This window comes from Bos taurus, chromosome 9 (assembly GCF_002263795.3).
Source record: "Bos taurus isolate L1 Dominette 01449 registration number 42190680 breed Hereford chromosome 9, ARS-UCD2.0, whole genome shotgun sequence".
NCBI classification, from domain to species: Eukaryota; Metazoa; Chordata; class Mammalia; order Artiodactyla; family Bovidae; genus Bos; species Bos taurus.
The window spans coordinates 88704903-88732520 of NC_037336.1; the positions used below are offsets into that span (position 1 = coordinate 88704903).

Here is a 27618-nt window from a genome sequence, read left to right on the forward strand (position 1 = left end):
CTCTACTCAGCTGGGACTGAAGAAAGTAGAGCTAATGCAAACCATTGGGTATTTGGTTCCTACACAATTTTCAAGGCTATTACTCCTTTCCCTCCCATAATTTTCCAGATCTTCCCTGGTGGCTCAGATGTTAAAGAATTTGCCCACAATGCAGAAGACCTGGGTTCAGTCCCTGGGTTGGGAAGATCTCCTGTAGAAGCAAATGGCAACCCACTCCAGTATTCTTGCCTGGAGAACTCCATGGACAGAAAAGCCTGGACAGCTACAGTCCATGGGGTTGCAAAGAATTGGACATGACTTAGTGACTAACACACACACACACACTCCTTTCCTCAACTGTTGGGTTTTTATACACTTGTCAGTCTCGGAATGATCTTGAATTTCTCTTCACTCTTTGAGGTCCTGGATCAGAAGCTGATTATCCTGAAAAGTCCTGAGAGTGTGCTTTTGCTGGGTCTATGAAAGAGGTCTGAACAAAACCACTGAGGTTCTACAGGCCATGAACCTGGGGCTTGTTATTCTTATATCTTGTGTCTCTTGGGTAATAACACCAAAATCACTCCTCCCCAATTTTTATTGCCTTTCTAGTTGTAAATAACACAGAGCATCAGTGTTTCTCCCTCTCTGAAAGTTATTTGGCTTTATGAACAGTAAATGTTGGTCTTGAAAGAATCTAAAGCCTAAGAATAAAATGCATAAAATATGTTAGTAGGTTAGTGTAGTGCCCACACGTGGGGTTGTCTGCTACCATTGTTTCTTTCATTTTTAGAAATTAAAATTTTTCTTTCTTTATTTTTGGCTGTGCTGGGTATTTGTTGCTGTGTGTGGGTTTTCTCTAGCTGCAGTGCTCCGGCTTCTCATTGCAGTGGCCTCTCGTTGCTGACCACAGGCTCTAAGGCATATGGGCTTCAGTAGTTGTGGTGCTCAGGCTTCGTTGCTCTGCTGTATGTGGAATCTTCCTGGACCAGAGATTGAATCTGTGTCCCCTGCATTGGCAGGCAAATTTCTAACCATTGGACCACCAGGGAAGTCTTCTTTCTTTTTCTTAAAGATCCAACTCTCTAATTTAAATAATCAATTCTTTAAAGGATTGTTTCTTTTATGATCTTCTTTGCTCATCCCTGGGGTCAGTCAATCAGGTAATAGTAATATTGACAGCAATACTACCCATTCATGGATTGATCCCTTTTTCTGCCCATCATAGTGTTTGCACCTTACAGAGAATACCTTACTTAGTCATTACAACATCTCTAGGAATGGGTATCATTACCCCCAATTTCTAGGGAGGGCTCACTCAGTAATCAAGTGATTTGCTGAGGGTCACCCAGTTATTAACAAGACTTGAACTTGGAAAAGTAACTTCAGATCTTGGCCACTATAAACATGAATTTTCAGATGATGCTTGCAGGCAAAGGGCTTCAATACTGAAGGAAGTACAGAGGCAGTATTTTAAAAAGTCCCTTCCCTTGAGAACCTTATAATCCACTGAAATGAGGAGCTCAAATTTGCACTGTAAAATATCTGTTTCCCTATTGCCTGGAACAAATTCTTATGATTCCTTTTTTTTTTTTTTTTTTTTTACTGTTTAGAACCCATCCACTCAAGTCAAGAGCTCTGAGTGTGAGCCTTTACAGACTTTGGGCAGTGACTTTTCTGGTTTTCATCAACCATCAGTATGCTTTCCTGCCTGTAAATAACACTTAATGGAGTTGACTGATTGTATCTGGGTCAATTTAACTTAGCAAAAAGACAATAGGCGAGGATTAGTTGACTGGTATCCTCATTTACCAAGTTCAATTCCCATTCTGACTTCTCTCTCATGAGTGAACATGTGTCATCAGATTTGATTTCTAGAGAGGTGAAGGGGGTCTTTGGTCAATAAACCACAGCCATACCATCAAGTTTGCTTTGCTAAGTGAGTTTGAAGTAGGTTAATGGTAAACATTATTTTGGGGTTCCCTGGACACATATGAATTAAAGATGGCAGGAGATTACTCAGATGCATGTATGAAGACTGGCAAAGGGAAGGATAATCCAAAAAATTGGTAAATCACACATGAATAACCAAGAATTGAATACAATATAACAATATGTGCTCATTTTCACTATCAAATAAGCTACCTTTATCCTCTCTTCACTCTCCATTTGGGTCAAATTACTTTTCTGCTCTATTTCATTCTTACTGGTATCTATTTGCTATGATTTCTCCTGGTTTTGACTCTATCTTTTGGCTTTAATCTTGTCTCTAAGTAAATTGCAACCCAGTAAATATACTCTAGTATCATTTATTGTAATTCCTGGCTTTATGCCAGGAGCAAAGAGAAGGGACTTCTTTTATTAATTTATCTGTCTGGATATGTGCTAACAAGAGCCCTGAATATACACTTTGATTATGGTTGGTTAAGTCTAAAAGATTCAATTTGGTTCATTCAATTTATTTTGACCTGTCTACATTACAATCTTACACAGCTAATTATAGTAGTTTTCTATTCATATTGTTGACCTGACACACAGTAGCAAGATGGATTAGAATTTTCTATCCAGTATGAAGCTATATGTATACAACAGCAACATGTTCTCATAAGAAGTGAAAATCTTAGTCATATGGAAGTTTGGGTTCTATGATACCAAAGACAGCCAGATGCTGGGAGCTAGAATCAGCTGAGGAAATATTCATTTCCACATTTTCTTCCCATTAAAACATGTAGCCATTGTTTGGGCATCTATTTAAGTTCCCCCGGAGAAATGAATGGTTACTCACACCCGTATGCTTGCCTAGAGAATTCCACGGACAGAGGAGCCTTGTGGGCTCAGTCCATGGGGTGGCAAAGAGTTGGACATGACTGAGCGACTAACACTTTTTTTTTTTTTTTAAGTAGTGATGCTATTGCACACAAAAGTGTAAATAGTTTGGTGCTTTGTCGTTCAGTTGTTAAGTTGTGTCCAACTCTGTGATCCCATTAGCTGATTCCTAAGATGTTGATGTTCACTCCTGCCATCTCCAGCTTGACTACATCCAATTTATCTTGATTCATGGACCTAACATTCCAGGTTCCTAGGCAACGTTTTTCTTTACAGCATCAGACTTTACTTTCACCACTAGACACTCTGCAACTGAGCGCTGTTTCTGCTTTGGCCCAGCCACTTCATTCCTTCAGGAGCTATTACCAATCGCCCTCCACACTTTCTCAGTAGCATACTGGACACCTTCCAGACTAGGGGGCTCATCTTCTGGTGTCGTATCTTTCTGCCTTTTCATACTGTTCATGGGGTTCTCCCAGAAAGAATACTGGAGTGGTTTGCCATTTCTTCCTCCAGTGAACCACGCTTTGTCAGAACTCTCCAGTATGACCTGTGTATCTTGGGTGGCCCTGCACAGCATGGCTCATAGCTTCAGCTGAGTTACACAAGCCTCTTTACCATGACAAGGCAGTGATCCACGAAGAGGATTTTGCTACTAGTTGAGTACTAAAAAGATTTTTAAGAGTTTCTTGAATTTTGCTCAGCACAAGTATGTCGAACACAGTTCTTCCAATTGCTTTGGCAATGGAAGAGATTGGCTGGTGTATTTTAAAGAAATCCACCTGTGTTTCTGTTAATCTTTCTTCAATCCCACTGGACCATGGGGACAAGATGTAGCCTGGAATCTTTGTCAGTGTCTTGGGTTGATGTTTACCTTGTTGGCCTGTTAGGGAAGGTTTTCTGGGATAAGAACAGAAAACCTGTTACTGGTTGTCCTTGCCGTGCCATGAGACCTCACTAGCTCCCTTTGCTACAGGCCTGTTTGTCTTAACACCAGTGCCTTCCCCTTACGATTCAGCTGAAATCTTTCTACCCAGGAGGAAAACCAATGGAGAAAGAACAGAGGAAGTGTTTCCAATTTTGAGAGCTCAGATCGAACTAGAGATATCTGCTCTAACTGGAAATCTGAAGAAATAAACTATGAATGTTATTCACTAGTGCCCAGTCCTGTCCAACTCTTTGTGACCCCATGGACTGTAGCCCACCAGGCTCCTTGGAGATCGAACCCACCTCTCTTGCAGCTCCTGCTCCAGCAGGTGGATTCTTTACCACTGAGCCACCAGGGAAGCCCCCGTACTACATTTTATCTTAGCCAAAAGGCAGAGAGGTGAGAAGTTCAGTAAGGGTAGTATTAAAAAATGACTTTGCTGGTTTTCATAGGAAGGCTTTCTATGTAGCATCTCTGGGCACTGGCTATGTGTGTGATTCATCCTCAAAATTTGAGCATGTGTAGTATTCTCAAATCCTATAGATGCTATTTGAGGGACAAATTGTTAATCTAGGAGATGCTGGGCTAATGTGTGTGTGCTAAGTTGCTTCAGTTACATTTGACTCTGTGCAACCCTAGGTACTTTAGCCTGCCAGACTCCTCTATCCATAGGATTCTCCAGGCAGTAATACTGGAGTGGGTTGCTGTGCCCTCCTCCAGGGGATCTTCCCAACCTAGGGATTGAGCCGGCCTCTGTTTTGTCTTCCTGCATTGGCAAGCAGGTTCTTTACCACCAGGGCCGCCTGGGAAGCCACATAATGTTAACAAAACCCTAAAATATAACACAAATTTCCATTTGCAAAAAGCATACTTATTACATGTACATACAGAAAGTATATCTTTTATGGATTAAAATTATGTTGTATCTTGGATTTGGATTAAAATATTTGTATAGTATTTGTGAGAAATTTGTATGCAGGTCAGGAAGCAACAGTTAGAACTGGACATGGAACAACAGACTGGTTCCAAATAGGAAAAGGAGTACATCAAGGCTGTATATTGTCACACTGCTTATTTAACTTATATGCAGAGTACATCATGAGAAACGCTGGACTGGAAGAAACACAAGCTGAAATCAAGATTGCCAGGAGAAATATCAATCACCTCAGATATGCAGATGACACCACCCTTATGGCAGAAAATAAAGAGGAACTAAAAAGCCTCTTGATGAAAGTGAAAGTGGATAGTGAAAAAGTTGGCTTAAAGCTCAACATTCAGAATATGAAGATCATGGCAACTAGTCCCATCACTTCACGGGAAATAGATGGGGAAACAGTGGAAACAGTGTCACACTTTATTTTTCGGGCTCCAAAATCACTGCAGATGGTGACTGCAGCCATGAAATTAATAGATGCTTACTCCTTGGAAGGAAAGTTATGACCAACCTAGATAGCATATTCAAAAGCAGAGACATTACTTTGCCAATAAAGGTTCGTCTAGTTAAGTCTATGTTTTTCCTGTGGTCATATATGGATGTGAGTTGGACTGTGAAGAAAGCTGAGCTCCGAAGAATTGATGCTTTTGAAGTGTGGTGTTGGAGAAGACTCTTGAGAGTCCCTTGGACTGCAAGGAGATCCAATCAGTCCATCCTAAAGGAGATCAGCCCTGGGTGTTCTTTGGAAGGAATGATGCTAAAGCTGAAACTCCAGTACTTTGGCCACCTCATGTGAAGAGTTGACTTATTGGAAAGGACTCTGATGCTGGGAGGGATTGAGGGCGGGAGGAGAAGGGGACAAAAGAGGATGAGATGGCTGGATGGCATCACCGAACTGATGGACGTGAGTCTGAGTGAACTCCGGGAGTTGGTGATGGACAGGGAGGCCTGGCGTGCTGTGATTCATGGGGTCGCAAAGAGTTGGACACAACTGAGCAACTGATCTGATCCGATAGCATATATACAAAATCTGCACACATATGTATATACACATATGCACAGTATGGATTTTGCAAATTGAAATTATGTTTTATCTTGTAGAATTTATTAAATTAATCAGGTGTTGCAACAAGCATTTTGTCTACAACTCTATTTCTCTCCTTAAAAATAATTTCTAAAGGTGAAAATATAGTGTCCAAAGTCAAAGCTACTTTTAAGGTTCTTGAAAGGGTACTGCCAGATTTCTCTTATTTCCTTCTGAAATATTATATTTCAGAAACTCTCCTTAAAAATTCCAAGCAAAAATTGTCTTAATCCCACCTAGAAATCAAATTATTATTCTATTCGGCCACATCACCCGTGGTCCCTGTCCATAAACTTACCCTATTATTCATTGTTTCTATTAAGATAATGGATAGAATTTTATTTCCTATATTTTCTTCTGTTGTTCTGTCATGTGTAGCTTCTATTATTTTTTGTCTTTCTTCTTCCTTTTTTCCTTCTTTTTTGCTTTGCCTACACTCCTTCAGAGAAACCAGTGAATACAGCTTGGTGTGTTCTATGTATTTCTCCATGGTCACACACTATAATATACACTATTGTACAAGGGAATGGTTCCTACTTATCTTAAAATGTGGGTCAGGCTATACATGCATGAGTGTGTATGTGTGTGTGTATTACTCTGTCTTGGTTTTCTCACTCTGAAATACATCTTGGAAATTCTGAGTCTGAGAAAGATCCCTTATTCTTTTCCATAGTTGTATGATGTACGAATTTGCTAAAATTTACTCAGGTATTCTGCTATTAATGGGCATTCTGTTGTGAATAGTGTTCAACACATAAAAAATGTTTTTACTACAAATATCTATAGACACATATTCTTAGCTCTTGGTGGTTTTATTTTTATGGTTTAATTCCCAGAAGTAAAATTACTGGTTCAAAGGATATGTGTATTTTTAAATTTTAATGGGTTTTCCCATATTATTTTCTAAAAATATAACAGCAAATCACATTCCTATTAGCAATGTTTGAGGATATAATTTTCCTCACATTTCCACCAACTCTCCTATTTCTCTACTTTCTAATTTTTGCTAGTCTAAGGAGTAGGCCTTATTAATTTAAATTTTCTAATGAGGTTGAGCATCTTTTATATTATTATGATTCCTATGGATATCCTTATCTATCAATTACCTGTGTATATCCTTGGCCCCTTATATGGTTGCTTTTTTACTTATTAATTTTTAAAGCCTCTTGAATATTATAGATTTTGAAGATTATGTTAGTTAGATCTTTCCCCTTCAACAATTTGTTCTTTGATTTTATTTTTTAATTTTATTCCTCCACAGAATTTCAAAAAATCTTTGATATCACATTTATCTCTCTCTCTTTACAGAATCTGGATTGCCTATCTTACTTTACAAGATCTTCCCACCAATTTTCTTAAATTTTCTTCTAATTTAAATTCTAAATTCTATTTTTTCTATTTTTAAATATTTTAGTATTTTCCCATCTGGAATTTATTTTTCTATAAAGCTTGCAGTTCTAACTGTATTTTCTTTTAGCTGGATAGCCAATTGTTTAAGCACCACATAGCCAGTGAACTGTCTTTTCTCTAGTAAATTAAATTTTCACATATACTAATATCTGTTTAAAGTTTTTTCTCTGTTTATCTATTGCCAGGCCTTTGATTGCTTTGTATATAACTGCTTTGTGTAATTTGTTTTAATATCTGGCAGGTTAAAGCCTCTCCCCTATATTCTTCTTCTTCTTAATTTGGTCTAGTTTTCAACACCTAGAATTATATATATATATATATATATATATATATATATATATATATAGTTCCATATGCATTTTAAAGGAATTTTATTTAAAATAATCAAATAAAAGCAAAGCATACTGGTTTTATGGTTATAATTAACTTAAATATGTGTTCTAATGTTCAGTGATTTTGTGGTCTTTACATTTGTTTAGATCTTGTGTTAGTTTCTTTGACAGGATTAATTTCTTTATACAGGTTTGGCCTCATATCTTTCTTGTTATATTTACTTTTAGAATAAAAGTAATCCAGTAAGAGGAATAAAACTGGAAGGAAATGTATCAAACCATTGACATTAGTTGATCCTGGTGGACTAGGATGAATAATTTTAGCTTCTTCCACTTTTATTTCCCAACTTTTCCATGTTAATCATGCGTTATTTTCATAATGGTAAGAAGTCAATAAAATTTATTTTTTGAAAGGAATTGGAATAATAGTGTCTTGGAAAGAATCTCTTTGTTAGAAAGAGTTTTACAAGCTGGAATCAAGATTTCTGGGAGAAATATCAATAACTTCAGATATGCAGATGACACCACCCTTATGGCAGAAAATAAAGAGGAACTAAAGAGCCTCTTGATGAAAGTGAAAGAGGAGACTGAAAAAGTTGGCTTAAAGCTCAACATTCAGAAAACGAAGATCATGGCATCTGGTCCCATCACTTCATGGGAAATAGATGGGGAAACAGTGGAAACAGTGTCAGACTTTATTTTTGGGGGCTCCAAAATCACTGTAGATGATGATTGCAGCCATGAAATTAAAAGACGCTTACTCCTTGGAAGGAAAGTTGTGACCAACCTAGATAGCATATTCAAAAGCAGAGACATTACTTTGCCAACAAAGGTCCATCTAGTCAAGGCTATGGTTTTCCTGTGGTCATGTGTGGATGTGAGAGTTGGACTGTTAAGAAAGCTGAGCTCCGAAGAATTGATGCATTTGAAGTGTGGTGTTGGAGAAGACTCTTGAGAGTCCCTTGGACTGCAAGGAGATCCAACCAGTCCATTCTAAAGGAGATCAGCCCTGGGTGTTCTTTGGAAGGACTGATGCTAAAGCTGAAATTCCAATACTTTGGCCACCTCATGCGAAGAGTTGACTCATTGGAAAAGACTATGATGCTGGGAGGGATTGAGGGCAGGAGGAGAAGGGAACGAAAGGGGATGAGATGGCTGGATGGCATCACTGACTTGATGGACGTGAGTCTGAGTGAACTCCGGGAGTTGGTGATGGACAGGGAGGCCTGGCACACTGTGATTCATGGGGTCGCAAAGAGTCGGACACGACTGAGCGACTGAACTGAATTGAACTGAAGAAAACATTTTCCTTATCATTCACCATCTTAACCGTAGCATCTAACAGGTATCTAGAAGCACTCTGAATATTTGGTGAATGAATGAATTTTATAAAACATAACAAAATGTTGTAACACCGCATTTGCAGAAGAAATGAAAATGTATTGGTTTCACAGTATGAAAAGAGAAAATGAAATTCAACAAAAATGTCTTGGTGGTGGTGAGAATATACAAAGATACATCTCCACTTCTATGAATCAGTAATAAGATGTATAGAGGAGGCCAATTCTTTCCAGAGGGTTCTATCTGGAGAGGAAGCATGATATTGATCTCTTTATTCAAAAGATGAGAAATACAACTTTGAATTGCAACTAAAAGTCACATCTCATCGTCTTACTGCTACAACACCTAACACAGAGACCAGCACTTAATAAGGGCTTATGGAGTACTAGCAGAGTAATTAAAAATATTGGATTGTTTTTGGTGAGCAAAGAACTGAGCATTATTAGGTTGCTGCTTAGTCGCTCAGTCATGTCTGACTCTTTGCGACCCCATGGACTGTAGCCCACCAGGCTCCTCTGTCTATAGGATTTTCCAGGCAAGAATACTGGAATGGGTTGCCATTTCCTTCTCCAATTATTAGGCTTCTCATTTAAAAAACATTCATGAGGTTTCTATCTATTACTAATATATTATACTAGTGAGAAGTATTATTCAAGGACTGGGATAAAAAGTCCTCATCTGTCCTTGCCAGTGGGTTGAATGTGGAGGTGATGGAGTGGTTTTACTATCTAAATGACTGAAAAATAGGTTATGGTGCCCCAAAGACGTTTTTGTTGCTTGCTGACAGTTAGTAGTGTCTGTTTAAAACACATGGTTTTATTGGGCCTTAAAAATATCTTTCAGTTTCGTTCTCGTCAGGACAAGAGAAGAGCTGAGGAAGGTGGATTGCGGCTCACTATTTTGTTGGAAGATTTCAACTTCATTCCACCTCTCTCCAGATGAGTGCTCTTTGCAGTTTTTCCTTTTCTCTTTCTCATTCTACCATTTTGCTTCCCCCTTCTTCCTTATCTTCAAGCTTCTTTTCTTGTTCCTCACTTTTGGAAGGGTGAAGAAGCAGCCTGAATCAGGATGAGGTGGGAAAAAGAGAAAAGAACCCTAAACTTGCTAGTTCTTCATTCTTCCCTGTGTCACCTCCTTTTAATCAAGCTCTGCCTTTATCTACAATCTCAGACAATCCAGTTTATAGTATTCAATCTTGCATTCAGTAAGTATTGAGCTCCTACTGTGCAGGGCGGTGTTTTGGAAGCTCAGCTTCAGGAGTGAGCAACATAGACAAAGATCTTGCTTTTATGGAGCTTACATTTTATGGCAGAGGGAGGCAGATGATAAACAATAAGCTTGACAAGTGGGTATAGACGTCAGAGGTGGAAAGTACTCTGGCAAAGAGCAAAAAAGGAAGGTAGAGAGTGGAGGGGCTAGGTGGGTGTGGAGGCAGGATGTGGCAAGTTGGTTAAGGTAAACTTCACTGAGAAGGGAGCATTTGGACAAAGACACGGATGAGATAAGGAAGTAAGATAACGAGTATCCAGGGAAGAACTTCCCAGGCAGAGGGAAGAGCTGGTGATAAGCCTTGAGGAGTAGCATTCTTCATCGGAGGCCAGTGGGCTTGGAGCCCATTAGGGGAGAGAAGGTCAAAGGAGGCAGGAGGGGATGGGGTAGGTAAACTGCTTTTCAACTGGGGAGTGGAAAGAGTAATGCTTTGGATAAATTTAAAGAAAAGCTTTCTTAAATTTATTTTCACATTATCTATAAAACGTACTTTCATGTAAAAACTTGGTTAGCAAGTAGATGGCTAGGTGGTTGACATTTCCTCAGAGCTCCTCTTGATGAAGGTGAAAGAGGAGAGTGAAAATCTGGCTTAAAACTCAACATTCAAAAAACGAAGATCATGGCATCTGGTCCCATCACTTCATGGCAAGTAGATGGGGGGAAAGTGGAAACAGTGACAGGTTTTATTTTCTTGGGCTCCAAAATCCCTGAGGACAGTGACTGCAGGCACAAATTTAAAAGACCTTTGCTCTTTGGAAGAAAGCTATGATAAACCTAGACAGCACATTAAAAAGCAGAGACATCACTTTGCTGACAAAGGTCTGTATAGTTAAAGCTTTTTTCATTAGTCATGAATGGTTGTGAGAGTTGAGCTATAAAGAAGGCTGAGAAAGAATTGATGCTTTTGAATTGTGGTGTTGGAGAAGACTCTTGAGAGTTCCTTGGACTGCAAGGAGATCCAACTAGTCAACCGTAAAGGAAATCAGTCCTGTGTATTCATTGGAAGGACTGATGTTGAAGCTGAAGCTCCAGTACTTGGGCCACCTGATGTGAAGAGCTGACTCACTGGAAAAGATCCTGATGCTGGGAAAGAATGAAGGCAGGAGAAGGAGGCGACAGAGGATGAGATGGTTGGCATCACTGACTCGATGGACATCAGTTTGAGCAAATTCCAGGAGCTAGTGAAGGACAGAGAAGCCTGGAGTGCTTCAGTCCATGGGGTCACAAAGAGTCAGACACAATTTAGCAACTGAACAGCAACAACAAAGCTCCAGGTAAACTTTGTTTTGTAAATTTCTCTTCCATTTTTATTTACCAATAGAGAGAATTGTAAGGGAGTCACGAAAAACCAAAGCTGTGTTCTCCTAGAGCAGCTCAGATAAAAATATGTTCCAGTTATCACTGAGTTTTGTTCTGTATTTCTCTTTAATGTTTGAGGGGGTAGAAGTACAGGACCTAATGATTGTTTAGAAATGTGACTCAGCTAGTTTCATGACTCAACTGGTAGCTTTCAGGGAGAATATAAGGTCAGAATCTAGTGGTTGATAAGAGTACAGAAGAGAGCACAGATGCACACATGTCCAGCAGGAGGACCAGGGTAACATACCAGAGAAGAGGCAACAGGAAGCATGTCTGAGTAACAGCGTAGGATTTGGCATGATGAGGGGGCAAGTGGTTCATCACAGCTGGAGCTCAGGGTTCTGTGGACAGACTGGGAGGAAGCTGATCACTCGGGGGCTTGTGATGACCCAGGAGGTTACCAAAACTCAAATTAAGAAAAATCAGATACAAGTCTAGAAAGAGCACTCCACCTGGAGTATGAGCGTGAGGGAGTGGATAATTGATGGAGTGAGATTCTTGAGGGGACAGGAGAGATTGGGCCATTTAAGTTCTGTGGATATTTTAAAACAGAATTTTCGGCAGCAAAACTGGGACAGACATACCAACCCTTTGGAAATGATGAAGCTAAAATGTTTGGAAAAGAAGTCAGATTATTAACTTGTTTATCGTCTATGCATTGAGTGTCTCTGCTCAGACCTAGGTGGCTGCCCAGTGCTCCGAGTACAAGTCAATGTGGAAAATGCTGGATTCCGACTCCTCCTTCATAGAACCCCAGTTCAGCAGACTCAGTGGTTTAGAGTTGGAAATACGGGCTCTTGGTGTATCCATGATAACAGGAATGCACTCTTATTCAAAAGCGATTCATTCCTCCAACGAGTGTTCGTTAGATAAATGTACGTGGCACTGCGGTAGGTTTTCAAGGAGCTAGCTGTATATGCCAGGGATGTTTCACTTTATTTGAAGTGAGTCACAGATGTAAACTAGTCAAGTATAATTCCAGGCAAAGTCTGATTTGCTTTCCAAAAGACAGTGACACATTTGTTTCCTAAGAGATTGGCCTGCCCTGGTGGCATTGGGAGAGTCTTGTTTGGGAGATTGATTATAGTGAGGACCTTGGGAAATAATTGGGAATAACTGAGGCAGAGGAGGGGTATATCTGAGAGGATGGTGACAGCTCTTGAGCAGGAGATGAGTAGCTTTGGGGTGAGCACAGAGGGTGTAGGATGCTTGGAGGGCCGCGAGGAGTGAGGGCTTGTTCTGGAGCAAGTACATGGGCTCTGACTGTGGAAACTTTGACAGACCTGCCTGCTAAGACGTGTTGACTTCCTCTGTAGGTGACAGACAGTCATTAGGGCTTCTCAAACAAGAAAGTGACATGCCAAAGAGCCAAGATTTCCACTGAGTAGTCCCCAGATATAGGGAGGATTAGATTAGAAAGAACCGGGCCTCAGGAGAAGGCAGGGACGATGCAGAGAAAGAGACAGATGTGGATGAAGACAGAAGAAAGAGCAAAGCTCTGTGAGTTGGGAAAGCCTTTGGTGGAAAAGAGAGAGGACATTTGAATGAGCATGGCTGAGAGGGAAGTGCATTCAGATGAAGCACTGTAGACCCTCCTCCAGTAATAGCTCCAGCACTAACACGCCCAAGTGTCTGTAAATCCCTTTCTGGGCTTGAGCAACTTCAGAGTCTTGCTGTATTGAAATGCAAACCTAGAATTCTCTAAACCCATCACCTTTCCATAAAGCAGTAATATCTCTTACAGGTATTGTGTATCTTTGCATGAAACCACTGAGCCAAAATCCTGTTGAAAATGAATTCGTTATCTGAGTGACATGTCACTTTATAGTTGATGTAAAGGAAGCTTGGGAGGCAGAGTGTTAGGACTTTTAGCAATGTACGTTGCATGACATTTATTATAGGCCATTCTCTACCCTGGAAAGCTCATATAAATGTGGCAGTAATATAAGCTACATGTCACACTAATGTAGAAACATCTACAAAGTGTTAAAAGTTAGATCGTTCCAGGCTCTCGGTGATAAAGAACTATGCGTGTATGCATGCTCAGTCACTCAGTCGTGTCTGACTCTTTGCAACCCCATGGACTGTAGCCTGCCAGTCTCCTCTGTCCATGGGATTCTCCAGGCAAGAATACTGGAGTGGGTAGCCATTCCCTTCTCCAGGGGATCTTCCCAACATAGTGATCGAATCCACATTTCCTGCATCTTTTGCATTGGTAGGCGGATTCTTTACCACTGAGTTATCTGGGAAACAAAGAACTATGTAGTTCTTTGAAAAGTGCTTTTTTGCATCTTGCCAATGTCATACATTTTTGATCTATGGATTAGGAAGGGGATGAGGTTGGGCATATGGAGCTGTTTAGACAGAGAGAAGCCCTTTAGATTACATAAAATGTAACTAGGAGTCTTTGGCTCAATTCAGAAAATCCACTTCTTGAGAAACTGCTAAAATGACAACAGAGGACTGAGAAAAAGGCACAAATCCATAAGAACAAAGATTACAAGAGAGGAGATAACAGCAAGCTGGAGTGATACATGAAATTCTAGGATGCGAAAGCTGGTAGATGACTGGTAACCAACCAAGCCTGTCCAGGGGCAGCCGCTGAAAAGCAAGTCCATCGAATCATGAAATCCCAGAAAGGGATGGGATTTGGAGGCAGCCATTCTCCCTGAAGATGAGGGTTGGGATGGGGCTGAAAATAGAACTCACTGAAAATCTTCAAAAGGAGAAATGAGAGCCACAGATGCCCTTCCAATTTCTGAATCATTTACAGTTTAGTGGAGAAGGTAAAAGTCTTCCTGAAAATAGAGTGAAGGCTGTCACACTGAATGTGAGACCCTCCACCCTTAGCATCTCAGTACTGACAGCAAGGCTTGTGCCATCCAGGCAACAGTTTGTAGGAGCTGTCTCTGAGGAAACAGTCTAAAAGAAAGGACCCTCAGAAACCGACATCAAGAGAAAGGACCCTTGGAAACTGACATTGAGTTTCTATGAAATGGTGAGGTCCCACCTGATTAGAGATGCACATGTAGGAATATGACTTGGATAATCAAGGAACACCAGACAACACTGGTAACATGAGAGATAGACACCCAAATACACAAATAAGTACATACACACACATGCACACACATACTCCAGTTCTGTTGGAAGAACTATGTAGGATGAATAAAGTCTTGTATCTTTCTTGAGCTACTCTATGCCCAGAGGAATGGTTGCATGTTTGTGGCCAAGCTAACTGTAAGACAGAGCTTTGTGAGGCAGAGAAAATCTGGTTGGTTTGAGCAGCATCAGTGCTTGGACTGGTTTCCTCTTGGTCTCTGTACCTGGCTCCTTCTCATCTTTAGATTTAAATCCAGAGTTGTTATGGGTGGTAACACCTGGAACAAATCTATGGATGTTTTTGTAATCCATTTTCCAGGAATCCCATAAAACCTAGGAGAAGGCATTTATTTTGTTATGCTAAAAACGAAATGTTCTGATTTTAAGTATTTTATTCTGTGTTGTCAACAAACGAAATGAGAGAACACATTGGCTGTCATCCTACGCATTTGCCTCAAACTTTATCATTGTTATTCTGAGCATTTGCGTAATGGATCATATTCAGAATGAAGGATTTAGAAGGATGAGCTTTCATTTTGTGTGTGTGAGCCCATGGAAGGCTTTCTGCCATAAATTTATGGCAATTTCCCACTTCTGGCCACTGATTAAGGAATTGTAGGCTCTTCTCCATGACAATTCTTTGCTGAACAATATTGCTATACCACCATTCGTGTGTTTTGGGGTCACGTGGAGGTGGTACGCTTAATTGGATCCCTCTAGTATTATAAAACTCCAAGAACACAGAATTTATTCAAAAGTCTTGAGTCTTTTTGTTTGCTTTGCCAGGAAACCTTATGGTTATATCCTTTGATTTGGGACTATAGAATTTCTGGGTAAAGTCTCTAGTTCTTAGTTTCCTGGGTAAATTCTTGGGAGTTGGTAAGACTCCCAAGACTACTCTTTATTATACTTTTCCAATTAACAGGGGAAAAGTTATATAAATCTTAGATTTCTAAGACCTTGGGTTATTGCCTCTACTTGTCTATTTCTTATCCACTAATTGTGGCAACATGTCGTGTATAAAACAAATCACAGTTTTACATGTGCATCGAGCATTTCCTATGTGGAAGGCATTATAAAGAGAAAAGCAAAGAAATATAAATTATGAGTATTTGTTGTCTTAGAGTGAGTGTTCTAATTGGGGATATGAGTTGTGAAAAGTAAAATAACAAATATTTACATAATACACACAGTTGGCAAGCATTATTGACTAATTATATGTCAAAAATATTATAGAATTCAAGGCAAGAGAAATGAACTTAAATTGAGTTGCATAAAGAGAAACTTATGAAAGCATGTAACTGTGTTGGAGGAGTGGATTTGGGTAGCAGGCGAAGGAAGGGTGGAGTAAAAATAAAGAGGTGGAAACCCTTGCAGTATATTTGAAGAACAGAGGGCAAGGAAGTCAGGTATATGCGGGAGGGGCACCCTCAATCCCAACCTTCTGGACCCTTCAGGGTGCTTGTGTCTTAAGAAGCTGAAACCAAATCTGACTCACTTGGGCAGAAAAGTAATTTACAATACTGGACCTTCCAACTCATGAAAATGATACATCTAAAGAAGGCTGAGCACTGAAAAATTGATGCTTTTGAATTGTGGTGTCAGAGAAGACTCTTGAGAGTCCCTTGCACAGCAAGAAGATCAAACCAATCAATACTTAAGGAAATCAACCCTGAGTATTCACTGGAAGGACTGATGCTGAAGCTGAAGCTCCAATACTTTGGCCACCTGATGTGAAGAGCTGACTCATTGGAAAAGACTCTGATGCTGGGAAAGACTGGGGGCAAGAGAGGATAAGATCATTGGATGGCATCATTGATTCAATGGACATGAGTTTGAGCAAACTTCAGAAGATACTGAAGGACAGGAAAGCCTGGTGTGCTGCAGTCCATGGGGTTGCAAAGAGCTGGATACTACTCAGTGACTGAACAGTAACAAATCATTTATTTAGGTCTCATTTAATCTCTCTTTAATATTTACAATTTGAATAGTTTTCTATAAACTAGAAGATTTAAAATCTTTTAAATCCTTTTAAAATTTATTTTTATTGAGGTATAGTTGAATTGATGAAAGTGAAAGAGGAGACTGAAAAAGTTGACTTAAAGCTCAACATTCAGAAAACGATCATGGCATCTGGTCCCATCACTTCATGGCAAATAGATGGGGAAACAGTGTCAGACTTTATTTTTTTGGACTCCAAAATCACTGCAGATGGTGATTGCAGCCATGAAATTAAAAGACGCTTACTCCTTGGAAGGAAAGTTATGACCAACCTAAATAGCATATTCAAAAGTAGAGACATTACTTTGCCAACAAAGGTCCGTCTAGTCAAGGCTATGGTTTTTCCAGAGGTCATGTATGGATGTAAGAGTTGGACTGTGAAGAAGGCTGAGCACCGAAGAACTGATGCTTTTGAACTGTGGTGTTGGAGAAGACTCTTGAGAGTCCCTTGGACTGCAAAGAGATCCAACCAGTCCATTCTGAAGGAGATCAGCCCAGGGCATTTCTTTGGAAGGATGATGCTAAAGCTGAAACTCCAGTACTTTGGCCACCTCATGCGAAGAGTTGACTCATTGGAAAAGAGTCTGATGCTGGGAGGGATTGGGGGCAGGAGGAAAAGAGGACAACAGAGGATGAGATGGCTGGATGGCATCACCAACTCGATGGATGTGAGTTTGAGTGAACTCCGGGAGTTGGTGTTGGACAGGGAGGCCTAGCGTGCTGTGATTCATGGGGTCGCAAAGAGTCGGACACAACTGAGTGACCAAACTGAACTGAACTGATAGTTGAATTATATTGCTGTGTTAATACTGCTATACAGCAAAGTAACGGTTCTACATATATATATATTTCATATTCTTTTCAATTATGGTTTATCATATTGAATAAAGGATATTGAATATAGTTCCCTGTGTCATACAGTAGAACCTTGTTGTTTATTCATTCTAGATGTACCAGTTTGCATCTGCTAATCTCAGACTCTGACTTCTATCCTCTCCCACCCCACACCCTCTTGGTAACTGTCAGTCTATTCTCCGTGTCCCTGCTTTTGTTTCTGTTCATAGATGGGTTCATTTGTGTTATATTTTAGAGTCCACTTATAAATGATATCATATGGCATTTGTCTTTGTCTTTCTGAGCTACTTCATTTAGTATAATAATCTGTAGATGCATACATGTTGCTGAAAATGGCGCTATTTCATTCTTTTTAATGGCTGAGTAATATTCCAGTGTGTGTGTGTGTGTGTGTGTGTGTGTGTGTGTGTGTGTGTGTGTATGTATGTATGTATATATATATATATATATATATATACTATTTATACTTCTTTATCCACTTATCTGTTAGTAGACATTTAGGTTATTTCTGTGTCTTTGTAATGAATTCCTTCTTGATCCTCTGCTTTCCTGCTAGTCTAGTTTTTACATCCTGAGTTTTTGAGGACCCAGACATTGGGCTCCTGCCTTCTCCCTGTTCTTTTTCCTAGAGCCAGGGCCAGGCATGCTGGTCCCCAACTCTGTCACTGGAGCTTCTTTTCCTGCTCCCTTGGAGCCTTGATGCTAACCATCTGCTGGTTCTGCCCTGACTCCTGCTTCTTTCCTTGTTCTGCCTCTCAGATTTTACCTGCTCATCACTCTTGACAGGAACTCCCTTCCTTGTTTTATTGGCCTGTTCTGGCCTGTTCCCAGGTCCTGCTCTCTCTGATCATCTTCTTTTATTCTGATCCAGCCTTTAATCATCCACAGCTGATCTGTCCTCAAGGTCTACCTTCTCAGAGGGACTCAAGTTCCAGCTTCTTCAAGTCCTGTAGCTGGCGCCTGTCTCATGTACATCATCTGAAATCATCACTACTTCCTTTTTGGTATTTCTCGCCTTTCTTGATCTAGATTTGGACTTACTGCATGGATCATTAACAAATAAATATGTGTCTCCACAACTAATCACTTCCAATTTGGAGTTCAGTCTAGTGGATTACAAGGAAATAATAGCTCATATTGAATGACTTGACCTCACCAATAGGAACCAGGATCCCTGTGTTTCACGGACATGTGATAATATGATGTTTATTAGAATAACGTGTGGTACTTAAAACATTCCTACTTGTCTTCCCTGGTGAAATGTTCATCCTAATCTTTTCTTTTATCTCTGAGACCACTTTTACACAATTTTAATAGGTCATTAAATTAAATAGATTCAATTTTCTCTGTCTAGCCAAACTACAAATAGAAGAATCTCTGTATAAAACTAATAATGAAAGACATTTTGCCTGCCTCTTTTCTCTAGAAGGGTGCCTGCATGTCACCCATTAGCGAGGGGCACATTTTTGCTTTGTGCCCCTTTTCTTCTTTCTCTGTTCCAGGGAAATTGATTAGCAGACACAACTGTGGGTGTAGATGTGGTTTTTAATTTTTTTTTTTTTTTAAGAAAGAATTGGGCTTGGCTGGCACCTGGAACCATGTGGAAATGGAACAGCTCTTGGCAGCATGCACATGGCAGCCTAGCACAGAGTCACACCAGAGGTGGTTTGCGATGTCGTCAGGTCTCTGCATCTTGGAGGCAGTGATTCCTGCCCCCTGTCCACTACAACACCCCCTCTTCCCCCCCACCCGCCTCCACCATCACAGTCTTTGTATAAACTCTCGGGGAGTTTACTCAGGACCAGCGCCTCAGTTAGGATTTAGCCATGATGGAATACTGACTATATTTTAGCTGGACTTCATGGGATGCTGGGCTTCCCAGGTGGCGCAGAGGTAAAAAACCTGCCTGCCAGTGCAGAAGACGCAGGAGACACAGGCTCGACTCCTGGGTTGGGAGGATCCCCTGCAGAAGGAAATGGCAACCCACTCCAGTATTCTTGCCTGGAGAATCCCATGGACAGAGGAGCCTGGCGGGCCACAGTCCATGGGGTTGCAAACAGCTGGACACTGAATACAGGCACACATGGGATACTAGTCAGTAATCACTGTGAGATCGACTTGCAGGGTCTTTGGCTTTTAATAATCTTCATCATCTTCCTTCTTCCTTTATCAGGGAGATAACATAAGGTGTCTGTATTACCACTGCCATCATGCAACTTTAAGGATGGGATAGAAGTTAAATCTACAGTTGTGCTTTGATAGGCTATAGTGGGTATCTGTGGAAGATGCTGTTTTCCCACTCATCGGAAAAAGAAATCACCAGTCCTAGTGAAATGGGCCCTCTGTGAACTAGAAGACAGGAAACAGACTGGTTATGTGGAATTTTGAGCAATGAGAGAGAACCACCCCCTTTATCCAATCATTAGACCAGTGTTATCAACCCGGCTGCTGTTTACTTTGAAAGCGAAAGTGTTAGTCGCTCAGCCGTGTCCGACTCTTTGCAACCTCATGGACCGTAGTCCCCCAGGTTCCTCTGTCCATGGGATCCTCCAGGCAAAAACACTGGAGTGGGTAGCCATTCCCTTCTTCAGGGGAGCTTCGAGACCCAGGAATTGAGCCTGGGCCTCCTGCATTGCAGATTGTTTACTTTGAGCTTTTTCACAATTTCTTTTTAGAAAGATAAAATCTGAAAATGTTTATATATGGTAACATTTTAGAGCAGAGTTTTAGAAAACTATGCTTTTCTAAGATAACATTTTTATTTCAATTATAATTGTCACTCTAAACAGCCAGTCAAGCTCATAGGTAATCAGTCTCATCAGGCAGTTGATTTACATTGTAAAAATATAAGAATCATTAACCTAAATTTAAAAAGTAACTGATATCTCCTTGTTACATATTGTATGTGATACCTTTTGTCAGAGAGGTTAAAAGTGGTTTCACAGCCTTGCCAATAAAATTCCAAAGAAGTAAGAACTTACTTATATTTGCTAATTGAAGTTATTCTGGTTATGATCAAGAAACCCTGGCTGTGTCTCTGATGAAAATAAAAGGATTTTTCACTTTCAAGATTTTCTTAAGGGTAAATAGGGCTCCCTTGATTTTTCTGGTGTGTAGATAATTATACAGGATATATACAACTCATGCTTTTATGCTGCTGCTGCTGCTGCTGCTGCTGTTGCTAAGTCGCTTCAGTTGTGTCCGACTCTGTGCGACCCCATAGACGGCTCCCTAGTGAGTGTTAATTCAATTTGGTTATCTTTTCGGTCTGCTTCTTGCATTTAAAGAGAATTTTTTCGTAGTGCCTTAACCCAGAAAATTAACTCCAATGATAAAAAAAGACTTGGGTTTTCACGGGGGTTAGCAGGGGGCATATTTTGGGAAAAGGATTTTTTTTTTTTAAAAGGCATCAGACCCAATTTTGCAGACTGTGGCTACTCTAAGCATGACCTGTGATGGACAGTATTAAACATGATACTGAATTTGAAAGGGATGACTGCCTTTGGATAAGAGAAGAGCTACAAGTTTTTGACCTTGTGAGTCTGACGTTCCAGCCCCATCTCCCAAGGCTGTCTGCCCACGTGCCCTGTGCTCCAGTCCACCTCCCTCCTCCTGTGAACGACACCCTTTGTTTCTCTCATTCCTTCATCTTGGCAGTCTCATCTCCTCTGGACCTGTGAAAAGCCTAGATAAAAATAGCAGATGACATTCACTTCTGAAGCACACTGTATATTGTGAGGTGTTCTAGGTCCTTGATACATACCGATTCTTGTAATCTTCACAATAACCCAGTGATAGAGGTTCTAGTCATACTCCCATTTTACAGTTGAGGAAGTTGGGGCCTTAAGGGACTAAACAGTTTGTCCAAGATCACATGGTTAGCAAGTAGTGGAGCCAGGACTTGTACCCAGGAGTATAATGGAAGAACCCATGTTATTGGTCACCACACTATCATGCACCTTGAACTCACATCAAATATATAGCACCATCATGGCATAATTAGCCAGCAGCATGTTGATCTCTTTGCTTAATTGTTGCTACTTATGATGAAGAATAGGCACCATTTCCAGTACCTGGAGTCACACACATAGTAGCTGCCCTATAACCTTAATTATTGTCATCATTGTCATCCTCTTCATCTACCACTTATTAGGCACATTTATGTGTCAGGCACACTTCACATAAATTAGATTTAACTTTCACAGTGATCATAATGAGGTTCATCTTATCCCTATTTTATTGTTGAAAAGACTTTGCCTTTAGGAAGTGGCAGAAATAGGAGTTTAAGACCCCTCTGGTGAGTTCCAGAATTCTTTCCCTTAACCATCGTACATTATATACTCAATAAATTAAGAAAATTAAAAAGGAACTGAATAGGTAAGAAAAAAGTCAACAATGTGACAAGTTTTGTTTCCCCAGGTTTTAGGATTTCTTCCTTACTTGTGTTAGATTCTAGAGCACTCAGATCATGTGTAGCTGTGTCCCTCAAGGTATGGGCGAGGGTGTTCACCCTGGCTTTCTTGGACTCATGATCCTTCTGTCCTCTGGATTCTTCCACCTTGCACAATTATTTTCTTCCACACATTCTGTTGATTACATATTCACTTGAGATAGCTGGTTATCCCTTCTATTTTAAAAACTTTAGGGCAGTTTAGTTTCCTACTTAATATGGAACTTTTCAGTTAGACTGTTTTGCTTGTAACACCCTAGTTTAAATCAGTGCAGAAATGCAAATTTTCATTGGTTGTAGGATTGAGAAGTTATTTTGGAGCATGGGTGTACTTTAAAAAAGACAAACTGGTATTTAAATAATGAAGCATTTCCTTGGGCTTCCTTGGACAGCCAGTTGGCCATGTAAGAAACCTGACTGCTTATGAGAGGGGTGATCACGTACAAGAGAGATGCAGAAAAAGAAGTAGGCACAATCCAAAGTCAAGTTCCATCTTCTTTGTGGTCCAGAGTGGCAGCTAGGACTCCGAGGGCCACTGAAAGGCATTTTCCCCTGAAACGACTTCAGATGCCAAGTTGTGACCACCTCAGCTGCTATAACAAGGTTAACCTATGAGAACTGAAAAGGAATTGCCTTGCCTCTAGCTCACCAAGTCCCACCTGCAGCTTGACGCTCCCCTGGTGTCTGAAGCAGTCTATCACTCCTGCCCTGCCAGGGGAGGACCTCAAGCTGGATGAGAAGGTCTGGGGCTTTTTGCTGCACTTTTGGCAGCTTGCTGCTCTTTGTTTAGGGACAAAGCCAAGTCCTAAAAAAAATGAAAAAAAAAGAAAAGTGTAAACTGAATTGAAGTCTAGTTCTATAGGCCTTGGGAGGATATAACAAAAATTGCCTAAAATAAAAATGTATAAGGCAGACTGTGAACAGACACATTATCACCTTTGGCGGTTATTTCTTTAGAGGAGAGAATCCTAGTTTCCATGATTGTGTTATTTTTGGGATTACTGATAGCTAATAGAACCAATGTAACATCTACAGGATTTTTTTTTTTTTTTTTTAGAGTTCTGGACTAGGTTTCTTAGCATAATGTGTTGTGATGCTCGTGGTCTCTAATTCTTTTTTGCCAGGCCTATTTTATCAGTCCCCCGGTGTCCCACAGATTTCTGAGGCATTGGAATCCTAGCAACGGATTTTTCATTTAAGTAGGATCATCTTGATCACCAGCCTCCCACAGGTTGGTTAAAGTTTTGTGCTGCTTCCTAGCACTCACAGAGCATCCCTAGAGCATATTTTGTTGAGCCTGCTCTCCCACCAATTTAGCAGAAAAATATAACTTGCTTGTGAATCTACAATCATGTGTCAAAACTAGATGGCCTTCTCCTCGGCGACAACACTGCCTTAGTGGGGAGCTGGTTTTTGCTGGTTCATTTGTTTGGGAGTTGATTTTCTATAAGGATATGAATAATAGAAAAGCTTTTAACCTTTTAAAATTGGGGAGGCCAAATTAATAGTAGTCTGTTCCATTCCAAGAATTTTCTGATTATTTTTTATTCATTGTCCCTCAAATTTATATATATATATATAATTCTCAGCAACATGTAATCAAGTGAAAGTTGAAATGTATACTAAATCATACAGAATGAGTTTTTGAAAGATTTCCCCCTAATTCTAAAAGTAGAAATAATATTAAAATTATGTTCCACTTTCCAGTAGAAACAACACTATTAAAAGCTTAGAAAGCAGTTCACTTCGATTAGCTCACTGAAGTCCCAATAATGTTTTGATGTGGTAACTATTATTATCTCCATTTTATAGACAGAAAAGTGAAGGACACTGAAGTACAGAGACGTTAGGCTCAAAATCTCAACACAAGTAACACTGGGCATCTGAATCCTGGGAAGTTAATTATTAGCCCACGTTGCTAACAACTGATCTGTGTTTAAAGCGGAGAACTTCAAAAGCTTGAAAAAACTGCCCATTTCACCACCATTTATAGATCTGGTGAGACTGAAAGTCACTCAGTTGAGTCTGACTCTGTAACCCCATAGACTGTTGCCCGCCAGGCTCCTCTGTCCACGGGATTCTCCAGGCAAGAATACTGGAGTGGGTTGCCATTCCCTTCTCCAGGGGATCTTCTTGACCTAGAGATTGAACACAGGTCTCAGGCGTGGCAGGAGGATTTTCTACCATCTGAGCCACCAGGGAATGGAAACAATTAAAGCTTAGCTATAGATACATGTATGAAACATGTATGAAATATCATGCTGTATACAGTGAACTTGCACATTGTGGTCAATTATATCTCAATAAAGCTGGTAAAAGACGGAGCTACATTTGCTTTCTGAATTTTCATGTGCATATAACTTTAAAAAAGAGTTTATTTGCACATACAGTTTTGTACCCCACCCATACCTCTCCATGTCAAAAATCATTCTTCTTGACTGTGAAATTTTGCTACATAATGCTCCATTTTATGTAAGTACATAATTTGCATAATTAAATTTCTTATTAAAAGACATATACTTAACTTATATAATAATTTGCATAATTAAATTTCATATGAAAAACATTTGTGCTATTTCTTCAGTGACCCTTTCTGTTTTTTTGTGAGTGTATCTATTATAGGTTTGTGGTTTCCATGAGGTTCATATATAAACAACATCTATACATATAAAGATTTTTTAAAAAATTGATGATCTCAAGTTTGAACACATTCTAACAACTCTGCTTTTTTCCTCTGCCTATCCCAAATTTAATGTTTTTGCCATAATATTTACATCTTTTTGTTTTGTGTTCCCTTAGCTACTTATTGATGATTTTACTATTTTTGTCTTTTTAACCTTCCTGCTAGCTTTATAAGAGATTAATCCATTACTTTTACTGTATGGTTGCCTTGATCAATGAATATTTCCCTTTCTTAATTTTCCCAATTCTACTTGTGGTCTTTTTGTTCTAAGAGAAGTCCCTTTAACTTTCTTTTTAAAAACATCTGTTTATTTTTAGCTGGAAGATAATTGCTTTACAATATTGTATTGGTTTCTGCCCTGGCTTCCCTGATGGCTCAGACAGTAAAGAATCTGCCCAGAGTGCGGGAGACCCAGGTTTGATCCCTGGGTCAGGAAGATCCTCTGGACAAGGGCATGGCAACCCACTCCAGTATTTTTGCCTGGAGAATTCCATGGACAGAGGAGCCTGGTGGGCTACAGTCATGGGGTGGCAAAGAGTCAAACACAAGTGAGCAACTAACACTTTCACTTTCTGTCATATATCAACATGAATCAGTCACACGCATACATATATCCCCTCCCTCTTAAACGTCCCTCCCACTTCCTACCCAATTCCGCCATAATATTCCAGGGTTTATATGTACCATAACTTCTTTATCCATTCATCTATTGATGGACATCTAGGTTAATTCCATGTCCTAGCTATTGCAAATTTCTTATAAAGCTAGCTTAGTCATACTGAACTGCTTTAGCTTTTGCTTGTCTGTAAACTCTATATTCCTCTTTCAAATCTGAGTGATAGCTTTGTTGGGTAGAGCATTCTTGGCAATAGATGTTTTCCTTTTATCACTTTGAATGTATTGTGCCACTGCTCCCTGACGCAATGTTTGCTGCAAAGCCAGCTGATAGTCTTATGGGAGTTCCTTTTCATATGATTGGTTGCTTTTCCCTTGCTGCTTTTAAGATTCTTTATATTTAATTTTGCCATTTTAATTATAATGTATCTTGGTATGGTCCTCTTTGGGTTCATCTTTTTTGGGAGTCCTTGTGCTTCCTGAACATAAAGTCTGTTTCTTTTCCCAGGTTAGTGAAGTTTATAGCTATTATTTCTTCCAGTAAGGTCTTTGAGCCTTTCTCTCTTCTCCTTGTGGGACACAAATGTGAACATTAGTATGCTTGATGTTGTCCCAGAGGTCGCTTAAGCTATCCTCATTTTTAAAAATTCTTTTTGCTTTTAAGCTTGGGTGATTTCCAGTACTCTTTCAGTTCATTGATCTGTTCTTTTGTATCATCCAATTTACTACTGACTTCTTCTTGTGCATCTTTAATTTCAGTTAATGTATTTTTTTTTTAGCTCTGTTCAGTTCTTTTCTGTATTTTCTTTGTTGTTTAGTCACCAAGTCGTGTCTGGCTCTTTTGAGACCCCCATGGAGACCCCCAGGCAGACTGTAGCCTGCCAGGCTCCACTGTCCATGGGATTTCCCAGGCAAGAATATTGGAGTGGGTTGCCATTTCCTTCTCCTGGGGATCTTCCTGACCCAGGGATTGAACCTGAGTCTCCTGCATTGGCAGGTGGAGTCTTTGCCACTGAGCCCCCAGGGAAGCCCCCTGTGTTTTCTAACTCTTGGTTAAACCTCTCATGGCATTCATTCATTCTCCTGAGTTTGTTGAGCATCTTTATGATTAGTACCTTAAATTATATATTGGGTAGATTGCTTGTTTCCACTTCACTTAGTTCTTCTCTGAATTTTTGTTTCATTCCTGTGTTTAGGACACATTCCTCTATCTCCTCCTTTACACTAATTCTCTGTGTTTATTTCTATGTAATATGTATGTCAGTTAACAGTACCTGATTTCGTGGAAATGGTCTTATGTAGGAGACATCCTGTCAGGTTCAGCAGCACACATCCCTCTAGTCACCAAAGCTATATGCTCTAGGGGTGTCCCTGTGTGCACTGCAGGGGTCCTTCTGTTGTGGTTGGGCTGCCTTGTGTGGAGCACAAGTGTGGGAGCACTTGTTGGCTGTCAGGCCCTACATCATGTGGTGCCTGCTGGACTGCTGGTAAGTGAGGCTGAGTCCCAGCATGGCTGTTTGCATGGCTTGGGAAATCCTAGGACTGTTACTGGCCTGGTGGTGGGCAAGACTGAGTCCAGGCATGACTGGGTGGGTGGGCAAGACTGGTGTTGGCTTGCTGGTGGGAGGAGGGGCAGCCCCCGGTGCTAGAGGGAAGACTCCAATATGGTGGCTGTTAGTACAAATGTCCTCGCGGTAGAATGAGCCCCCAAAATGGCTGCTTCCAGCTTCTGTGTCACCAGGGGAAGTCCCAGTTACCTCCTGACTGTCTGGATATTCTCTGAGACAAGCAGGTAGGTCTGACTCAAGTTTCTTTCAAATTAGCCTCTGCACTGGGACACAGAATTTGTGTGTGTGTGTGTGTGTGTGTGTGTGAGGGTTTTTGTGTGTCCTTACAGAATGGAGTCTCTCTTTCCTACAGTCCCTTGGCTCTCCCATATTCAAGTCCCACTGGCCTCAAAGCCAGTCATTTAGGGGCTTGTCTTCCCAGTGTAGGACCTGTGGACCTGTGGGCTGGGGAGCCCAATGTCTGGCTCTAACCTCTTGCTTCTTGGGACAAACCTCTGCAATTGTAATCATCTTCCCCTTTTATGGCTGGAGGTGTGGGTCTTGACTATTCTGCAACTCTGCCCCTCCTACCCATTTCATTGTGGATCCTTCTTATATCTTTAGTAGCAGAAAATCTTTTCTGCTAGTCTTCAGGTCATTCTCATAGGCAGTTGTTCTGTAAGTATTTTTAATTTCAACGTACCTGTGGGAGGAAGTAAGCTTAGGGTCTTTCTACTCTGTTGTCTTTGCCAAACCTCAGGATAGGAACATTTTAAGTTTCTTGATTTGTATTGTCAATTACCCTCCAGAAAGATAGTCTAAAATTACATTAATCCTAGCAGCCAACAAGAGAGCATATTTGCCTGGACACTGGATACTTCTAGGCTATTATTCTCCCTATTCTTC

At 40.4% G+C, this 27618-nt stretch overlaps 1 protein-coding gene across 1 annotated transcript in view; it reads left to right on the plus strand.

The window, feature by feature from the left end:
- The window catches only part of ESR1 (estrogen receptor 1), a 415900-nt gene that overhangs the window by 21838 nt on the left and 366444 nt on the right, over window positions 1–27618 (plus strand). The window lies entirely within an intron of this gene.